Below are 9964 nucleotides of genomic sequence, written 5' to 3'. Positions count from 1 at the left end.
CCTTCCTTGTTTTCCGCCGCCTCTGGTCCTCTGGTCCACACCTTGTGAGCTGAGAATTCTGGGATGCTCTGGTTCTGTCTGACGTAACATCAAGAACACTGGGCCAGGCACATGCCCTCCCTTAGAAAAGGCATCTAATGAACCCCGTGGATGACTTCTTCAAGCTAGACTGGCGGCTCGGTCTAATTTGGAGGAACAATGAGAAACAGACTAAAATAAGGCCAGACACCAGATACGGGCCCCGGACCGCCATCACTCTTCCGAGCCTGGGATTCCAGAAGAGCCTCTGCCACTTCTCTTGCCTGATGGGGACCTCCTCCCTAGCTGAGAATGTGAAGAGTGGTGCTGGGTATTTCCAGAAGTTTGGTGGGTGACAGCTTGGAATGGGACCTGCCATCAGAAGACTGGGACTGGGGCTCCAACATCATGGTCCGTTGAGGTTCACCATCTGACTTGCCTCCTGGTGTGCTAATAAGGTCCTCCGGAGGCAGGTAGCAGGGTTGAGAGCATTTCTGGGCCTGCTGACGATTTGCATGGAAGGTATTAAATAATTGAATTATAAAATGCAATTGCAGATATGTATGCCCCAAACAATTTTGTCTTTCTAAAGGAAGCTCAGGTATTACTTTAAATGGATCTCCTCCTCCCTCTCCCTACAGCCTACAGCTACCTTGGTGATTTGAACCACCCTCCCCACTCTTTCTCAACCTACAATCCAATTCTAATGGTGAGAATTTCTGGAAGAGATGCCTAATGCAGATAAGAACTTTAAAGATGTATTTAAAAAACAAACAAACAAACAAACAGACAACCGTTTCCAAAGCCTGGGAGTGCCTTGGTAAGAGGGCTGCTCAGATTCTGCTGGGCAGGGGTGGGAGATGCAGGGTTTTGTCACTACTGCTCCTGTGCAAATGCGAAATCTGTACTCTCTCCACGGCCATCACCACCGAAAACAACGACAACAACAAAAACACCCCAGAAACCTTGCCACGCAGATCGCTTCCAGGCTGAACAGACAGATGTCTTCTAATTAGCATCTGTTAACCCTAGGGCTATTATTAAAAGTTGCTTTTTTTTGTTTTGTTTTATGGCAAAAGTGTCTTATAAGTAATATCATAATCATAAAGATGTCCAAATAAAGTAAACATTTCAAGTCCCTGCCCATGGCCAATATATTTCTGAATAACAACCAGAGTAGCAGTATTTCCCCCTCGGTAATGTTGGCATCGTTCGGTTCTTCCACCTGCCTTGTTTTATCTGATCCTTTGGCATGGGTGAGGTAAACCGGCCTGATTTTACTGTCCTCACTTTACAGCGTGGAGGGGTGGCAGACATGGAGCCGCGTCTCCCTGACCTCCGCTGAGGAAGGGACCGGGTGAGGGATGTGTGGTAGGTCAGTCGGCAGCCTCGTATCAGCTCCTGTAGATTACCTCAGTGGCCAAGAGCTGTCTCCCCCGAGTCATGCCCTTCTCAAGGGAAACTGAGTCCCGAGGAGGGATAGAAAGGCCCAGCATTTTCGCCCACCGCAGGATCACCGTGATGGGCAACACTCACTCCAGAGCGCCTCCCCAGGTGAGCCCAGGCTCCGTCACATCTGCATCACTGTGGAAACAATGCCTGAGCGTGTGACACCAAATCATCATGCGTCCATAACTGTTCACCTTGAGCTGGTCCCTGACACATGCACCAAGTAATAAGCTCAGGTGGGGCCAGTAATGATTCTTTAGAGAATCAAACGGGTCCATCCGGGATTGAGCAAAGTGGGAATAGCGGGCACAGACTGGCTGCAGAGCAGAGAGCTCGGACCCCTGTGGCCCCTCCCACCCTTGGGTCAGGGGCCCTCCCTCAGCTCACATTCCTGGTCATGTGGGTGGTTCTCCACAACACGCCGAAGGAGGGCCAAGAAGTACAAGCGTGCTTTAAAGAGGGACTGGCATGGCGTTTGTGGGCACGTGCGTGTTGGTGACAGCTGCACTACGGTCTCACGCAGGCCCGGCACTGAAGAAGAAGGGCCGAGAGAAAATTCTGCTGATGAGCAGAGCTTGGAGCCGTGCACTAGGCCATCCACATGGTCTGAGAAGAGAAGGGGTCTGAGGTTAGGATACATATGGGCTCACCTACTGGGGTCTAATTTTCACAGGAGTGATCTCTGATGTTTACCTAGCCTGAGGAGTGAGGGAGATTTTATTCTCCTTCCCTTGGGGGAGGCTCCTTTTTTTTTTTTTTTTTAAAGATTTTATTTATTTATTTGAGAGAAGAATGAGCAGCAGAGGGAAAGGGAGAAGCAGTGTCCTCGCTGAGCAGGGAACCTGATGCCGGGCTCGATCCCAGGATGCTGGGATCATGGTCTGAGCCAAAGGCAGACACTTAACCAGCTGAGCCACCCAGGCGTCCTTTTACCTCAGGACTGACCTGGCTTCTCTCTGGGGTCCCTCCCTCGCTCAGGGGGTCCCTCATTCGTTTAGGAGGCCACTGTATCCTTTGGGGAAGTTGACGGTTCAGGATGCCAGAGAGTACATGGCACGCATAGAGAACATATCAAAACCTAATAGCTTTTGAAACTTTATCCCCAGCTCGGGGTTATGGCCCCTCTTGGCACAGACTTCTGAGAAACCTGAACAAGGCCATGTGATTTTTCTGTACCGGACTTAGCTAATAATAATACAGATCTAAAGTAAATATACATAAGCATATGTGGAAAGTACACTGAAATTCACTTTATAGCAACATAGTCTAGTTTGGGGCAGGGGAGAGAAGGAGAGTCCTCGATTCCCGACTTAATTGGTGGCTAAGTTAAGCATTCCAGTTCACAGAATTTATTGATACTGCAGTTTATCCGCAGTCAGGTAGGGGAGAATGAAAAACTATGCTGATACCTTTCAAGAAACTTAAACAACAAGGGTCATGTCATGGAAAGAAAGACTGGCCTAAAGAAACCTTGCCACTTTTGCTCCTGATTCTGTAGCTACCTCAAAATCCTCAAGGCCTCAGGAAAACCGAGTCAAAAATGGCTGAGAGGCCCAGAGGGTAATGCTCTTGTTGCCAAAAATCCTTACAAAATTTAACTGGTACATCCGCAGGCAAGAATAATGATGACAATCATAGCAATCCCATTTAAAATAATCAAGTAAAACCGTTTTCTGTGGTTTTAAACCTTTCCTTTTGATAAGAAATACTTGGGGAGTATTAAAAAATATGTAAACACCTGGGCTCTGTTTTCTGGGACTGAGATCAGTAGTTCTGGGGAGGGAGCTAGCATCTGCCTTTTTAAAAGAGCTCCCAGGAGATCTAATGCATAGCCTTGGTAGGGAACCACTGAACTAGACCATGACTTAGTACCCGGTGGTTGCTATCCCCACAGAAGAACATGCACTTGGCAGGAGGGAGCCTAAAGAAGCCTAAAGCCTTCATCAAAAAGAGCTCTACAGAAATCAGGTAAACCAAAGCCTATTTTTAGTGATAACCCATGAGTCTCTATATTCAACCAAGATCCTGTGAGCCTTTCAAAACACCATATTATAAAAAAAAAAAAAAAATCTACATTTCAGGTATTCATACCAAATTAATCATTAGTAATTAGACTATAAAATGCAAGGTTATTATTTTACAATGTTTCTGATTCGAGTTCCGTAAATGGAAGGGAGAGCAAATTCCCTATTGGGTGTGCTAATTATTATTAAAAAAAAAAATCTCCTGTGCTGTTGCAACTGTCCCAGAGGATTCCTAAGATGGCCCAGGCTGCCTATGGACAGAATGCAATAGTGGCAGCTCAGTATGGGGAGAAGCATTAGCCCGGAAGCCAGGCGATTTGGACCTTTGCCCTGTTTCTGACACCGAGTTAGTGAGCTAGTTAACGGAGATCCTTTTGCATCTATAAAATGGAGATAATAATGATTATTTAAATAGCTGGAAATGTAGTTGTGAGGCTAACTCAGATAAAAGCACTTTATAAAGAGTTGAGCATTTATATATTGTATCATTGTTACTCACTATGAGTTTTGTTATTCCATTATCATCCATTCACGTGCAACTGGGCCCAGTTGAGTCTTAGTCTTGGGCAAAAGACCAATTTGGGAAATTACTCTTTTTTATTATAATCTCCATTCCTAAAGTCTTTATTTTTATTTTGATTATCATCCTACCTCAGTAGCAAACACAAAAACAAAGAACCAAAAGGAATGTCAACTAGGTGACCCCAGGAAAATGGCCCTGAAAGACAAAATTATTGTAAAGGGTCCTTCTCACCTACATGATCCAACAGTACTTTTTTGGACTCCCTTTAAGGCCCAAGGCAAAGCCAGTGACTTTGGGACACACGATCTCAACAGCAGAACTGTCCTCAGAGAGCCTTGTTAGCAGGTGACGAGATAGTGAATATGACTCTGTGAACTGTGACGCACCAGGCACGTGTGGTGATGATGATGTTAGTGGTCGCCATAGAGACAACAGTGTTAATGACCATGATACAGACCAACCAACGAGACTTGAATACATAGGTAAGAATATGAACCACTGGTCCCCACTCGAGTAGGAGATGCTCTGAAGGAGACAGGGCAGTGTCTGGAAAAGGAGTGTAAGTTATGAAGTGTGAAACCAAGGACTGATTCGTGAGGGAGCCTTAGGGTTCTAGGCCTCTACCCTAACCATTTCAAATCTGGGAAATGCCAAACAACCTGCAGGTAATCTTCATTGGCTTTTCTTCCTCACATGCCCCTTTCTAGATAGTTCGCTTGAAGCTTTGTCATGCATGTCTCTTGTTCATCTCAGTCCCTTTTCCCACACAACCTCAGTGGGTTCCACTCTCTGGACTGTAGGATCGGTGTCAACGCTGGTCAAGAGTTGGAGTGCAGAATGGAAGGAGCATGGCGGTGAGGAAGGCCTACCTACCTGCACCCAGGGATACTCATAAATTATGTGTTCTTACAGTCCCCTGACTGCTTACCTTCTAATGGCTCAGCTCTCTCAAGACGGCTACATAGAGTTCTCTCCTTTGATGGGGAAGGCAGGCATAGGAAAGCATAAGCAAACTACCCCAGGTTCTCAGAGCAGGTAGTTATAATTTCATTTTGGTTCGAAGATAAAAAAGACGTCATAGAGGAAGAGCAGTGAGGGCACGCCGAAAAAATTCAATAAAAAACCAAACAACTGTGAGAGATGCATGAACCTTCCAAAGATGTTCACTTCCCCCCTGCCCCAGATTGAAGAAGAAAAGTATCATTATCCTGTCACAACATTCGTTCCCCATCTTTTGGGCCTTTCGTTCTGGCATTTGAGAACTTCTTCCTCTAACAGGACTTTTTTGAACCGAGAGCCATCGGCCCATTCCTAATTGATACATCTTGGATCAAAACAACCATGTAGAGGACAAACTCTCAGTTCTTCTGGATTGGGGTGGGAGGTCAGAGGTCAAAGACCATCGATCCCTCTCCTCAGTCATGAGCTGTCTCACTGGGTTAGCACAGAGCAGCGAATGGCTGTGAAGTCCTGTCTGCTGAGACATGTCAGCCTTGTGGCACTTGGCCAGGGACATAACTGTGCCGGGCCTGCTGGTGACGGCCCCTCTCTGTTAAGGACATGAGATGATTTTATGGATGCTTACAACTTAGAGTGGGGAATAACACCCCATCTACCTTCGTCACAGTCCTTGAAACTCAGTCGTCTAATGACAGGCTTTATCAAAGCATTTTTTGTTTTTTAATCTCCAGAAATTTTCCCCAACTCTATTGAGTTTCGTCTCTCTGGCTCCATCTTGCCCTGTGGGTTCTAGCACTAGTGTCTGGGACTTCTCTTAGAGCAAACTTTCTCATGAGAGTTTTGGGGTGAAGGAGTAGACATTCTTCATATTGACTCTTTTTACAGGAAGATTAGGCAAGAGTCCAAGAATGTAAATAGACAAGCCCAAGAGAATGTTTTGTGTGTGAGCAGATCCCGGAGTGTTTCCGGCTGCACTGGGTGCAGGGATGGAGCTCAACCAGAAACCCGGTGAAGGCTTACTCTCTTCATATCTCCCCAGGCTCACTGCAGAATGAAGCGATGGCTCCAAAGAGTCTCTCCCACAGGGTCCGGAAGGCCTCTTGCGGCAGACTGCTCTGGCTCTGTGGCTCCAGGCCTTCCTAGGAGGCCATGATGGGGAGTGGCACCAGAAATAAGGCAAGGACAAGCTTTCCTTTTCTTACCGGCACTTGTGAAGGCAAACTGAGAAGTGAGGTGAGGGAAAAGGGCTCGTGGGTGGGGTCAGGAAAGTTGAGGGAAAGAGAGAAAATGTAAAAGGTATGTAGAGGTCTTTGGGCCCATTCGCGAGAATGCTGCCAGGTGCAGAGAGGGTGTCTGCATGACCCTGCAATGGGTTGAGGTGGCCCATTTGTTTATTCTGCGTCAGAATTTCTAAATCCACACAGTAAGACTTTTGTTGTGCATATTTTTAAAGACATTTTATTTATTTATTTGAGTGACAGAGTGAGAAGCACAAGCAGGGAGAGGGGCAAAGGGAGAGGAGAAGCAGACTCCCCGCTAAGCAGGGAGAGCCTGATGAGGGGCTCTATCCCAGGACCCTGGGATCACGACTTGAGCTGAAGGCGAACGCTTAACTGATTGAGCCACCCAGGCACCTCTGTGTGTATATTTTTTAATGTATGTGTGTTTTTAAGTTAAAAGTGTGCATGTACTATTTTAAAATTAAGTTTTAAATTAGCCAGCAAAGTAATATGCACCTTTGCCAGGTCAGAAGATACCTTCTGAGTGTCCTAGGGGACTAAATTTAGCAGGTTTTAGCAATACTGCAATAAAGGTGAATAACTGAAAATGAGTGCTATGACCTATAGAAAGTTGGGTTCTCTTGTGAGTTTCTGGAACATTCCACAATAAAAACCCACCGGGGGCCTAGCTTCCTAAAAGCCAGTGGATAAAGGAGTTGGGCTGTTTCCCTTTGGATAGACTAAGGGGTGACCAGATTTCATGAAGAAATATAAAACAAAATATAAAAAACTTTGCCTTCCATTTGCTTAGGACAAATTCAAGGCACATAAGCTGAAAACAGCAGCAGAGAGAATTTCATTTAAAAACAACAACAGCAACAACAACAAAACACAACAACTCACTGATGCAAAAAAAAAAAAAAAAAATTGTGTCCTCTTGCCCTGGTAGCTGGATCTAGCCTCTGTGGGTCAACTAGTGTTGAACAGGAGAAGCATCTGAGCACAAAGTCATGGTAGGTAGTTAGGCAGTTAGGTAAATAGGCTGAATGGTAGTTAGGTAAATAGACTGAATGCCATGAGAACCAGCCAATGTTCTGCTTCCATGAAGCTACCCTTCATAGTGGTCTGAGCACAGTGTTCTGGACACATCAAGCACGGTCGTGTTTTCCGAGCAGGCTGTCCAGAGGCCCACACTCTCCTCTCCCCACCATCGGCCAACAATGCCACCTTGGCCCCTGTGCCTGTGTGACTTACACCAAGTCCTCCCAGCCCTTCCTGCGGGGGGATCACGGCTTTAGCCGGTAGTATGCCCCATCGATGCCACCCGGTTCCTCCAAACGAGGCCCTTCCTGGTGAGCTGAGTGCAACGGCACCAGGCTGGTGGAGTCCAAGTAAAGAAGCTGTGTGAGCTGCAGCCTGGGGAGAAGTGTTGTGTGGTGGGGACCCTCTTCAAGGCCATGCCGCTCCAGGCACCCATCCTCTGGGAGACCAGCAAAGAGCATAGCCTGCTCCTCCAGCCGCCTTGGAGCAAATATAGCCATCCAGAGGATGAGCTGGTCTTGGAATATGCATTGCAGTGCATCAGACTGGAAGCCACCTTGATGGGTGCAAGCTGGTCCCAGGGACAGTCCTGGCCGTGCTTGGCTTTGTGAGAGACAGGGGGACGTTTCTGGTGGAAGACCTCCTGCTTTGCAGAGCTTGCTCTTCAGAAGACTGCAACCCATCCTAACACAGGTTTGTGCTGCTGGTGTCGGGCTCGGGCCTGAGGGGACATGGAGGCGAGAGCGTGGTGACAGGGCAGCTGGGGGACGAGGGCAACAGTGCAGTGCTGCCCTCATGTCCTGGTTCATCCTTGTTGGCGGCCTCCTGAGCCACAACCCTCCAGAGCAGAGATTCCACTAATAAGGCATGTACTTAACCAAGCAAACCCAGGCAGCCAGCGTGGAGGCGGTCAAAATGCTGCAGCTGAGCACCTTGGTACCCACAGACCTGATGCCAGGCAAATCTGACCCAACCAAATACACGCTTCCCCAGAAACCCCTGCACACCCAGCATGTTCCCACTGGCCATTCCCTACTCTGCCCTCCAACTGGTCCCCAATCCTTACCAAGCCTATGGAGTTAGATTGGAGTCAGATTCCTAACGACATCAGGACAGAACCGGAGTGACATTTGCCAGTGCAGCAGCACGTAGGATCACTGGGAGATCCTAGAGTGGACCCTGTCTAGGGGGTCACATCAGTCCCACAGCTGCTGATACGAGGTTGTTACCCCTTCTACAAAACCGACCCTTTCAGCTTTCTGGAGTGCCCTCATGGCTCCTTTTGTGGGAACAAGCCCCCCACCCCACCCCGCCCCACCTGCTTCCCTGGCCCGCTTTGGCTGTAAAAATCTTTGGAGGCCGAGAGGACTAGAGGGTGCTGTTGGTGGCCGACCCAGACTTCAGCCCCAGCCCGGCGCAGACCGCCTGCTTCGTAATTCTGCAGAGCCTGACCTGCCAGCCCATCAGCTTCTCAGGCTTCCCGGCAGAGAGGAAGGACCTGGGGGGGCCAGGGTTTGGGCCCCTGACTCACAGAGACCCCAGGCCATCTGTTCCCTGCAATGGTGGCTCTGCAGCAGCATTTGCTTTACAATAAAAAAAGGGGTGGGTGGGTGCGAGGCAGGCGTGGCGCCAGTCCAGGTGGCAGCTGAGGCGGAGGCAGAGGAGGAGGCAGAAGGCCAACAGCCAGGTCAGACAGCCCTGGGACCCACGCCCCAGTGGAATGCAGATGCCGTAGGGCACCCCGCCGCCACCGCACACGCCGCAGGAGCTGCTGGCTGGGGACGAGGTGCAGGGGGAGCTCATTCCCGAGAAGAAGGGCCTGGCCTGTTCCTGAAGCAGTTGGAATATGAAGCTTCCAGGCAGCCCTTCAAGGCCTCCGGGTACAGACCGTACAAGGACGTCGCGGTTTTCCGAGACGCTGCTGCAAAGGCTCCCCTACCGCGGGGTGCCGGCCCTTCCATCCAGTCTGCGGTGAGCGCGGACTCGTGCGGAACATCTACAACAGCTTCCACAGGCTTCGTGATCTGGTGGAGCAGGTTGCTCCGAGCGCCCTCGACAGTCGCTGACTTTCTCCTGTTCGGGAAGGAGCTGATCGCTTTGGGGTCCGACAGGACCCCGTTCCCCTCCTGGGCCACTCTGAACAACAGCGCACGGGGTCCCTTCAGGCGGCGCTGAGAGGCCTGTCACAGAACCTGCGCTGCTTGCCCCAGGGCTGCCCAGCAGGACAAACAGGAAGAGAGTGAGAGGGTGAAAAATGGAAGCTCTTGGATTTGCTCCTGTCCTCTGAAGACCAGCGCGCCCAACACAGGACAGCCTGCTGCAGACGCTGGTGGTGAGCTGTGAGCCGAGCAGAGCCGGGAGAGTGGTCCAGAGGATGCGCGCAGGGCCTTGTCTCCCTGTGCTGCCTGCACCAGGAGACCAGCTGGTCCACGCCTCCCTGCCCCTCACTCCCACAGTCTCCTGCCTTTGTCACCTCTCAGATCCAAGGGCACAAGGAGATGAACAAGATGGGGAAGGACTTGAAGCCCAAGCTTAGCCGCCTCTTCATTGGACCCAACTCCTGCTTCTCCCTCTCCCACACCCCGGGCTGTGTTCCCTCTCTCGCTGTGTCCCTCTGTCAAATAAATAAATAAAATCTTTAAAAAAAAAAGCACAACAAACCAAAAGCAGCTTCCCAAAGTGTCCTCCTACACAGAACCCCTGGCTCCCCACAAGTTCCATTTGACTCA

General features: G+C 49.4%; 1 pseudogene; it reads left to right on the top strand.

Moving 5' to 3' along the window:
* The first annotated feature begins 4862 nt into the window (after window positions 1-4862).
* LOC116575898 lies at window positions 4863-9410 on the top strand (annotated as a pseudogene).
* The last annotated feature ends 554 nt before the right edge of the window (window positions 9411-9964 follow it).

This window comes from Mustela erminea, chromosome 17 (genome assembly GCF_009829155.1).
Source record: "Mustela erminea isolate mMusErm1 chromosome 17, mMusErm1.Pri, whole genome shotgun sequence".
In the NCBI taxonomy this organism is placed as follows: Eukaryota; Metazoa; Chordata; class Mammalia; order Carnivora; family Mustelidae; genus Mustela; species Mustela erminea.
This window is presented reverse-complemented; position numbering and strand designations above follow the sequence as displayed.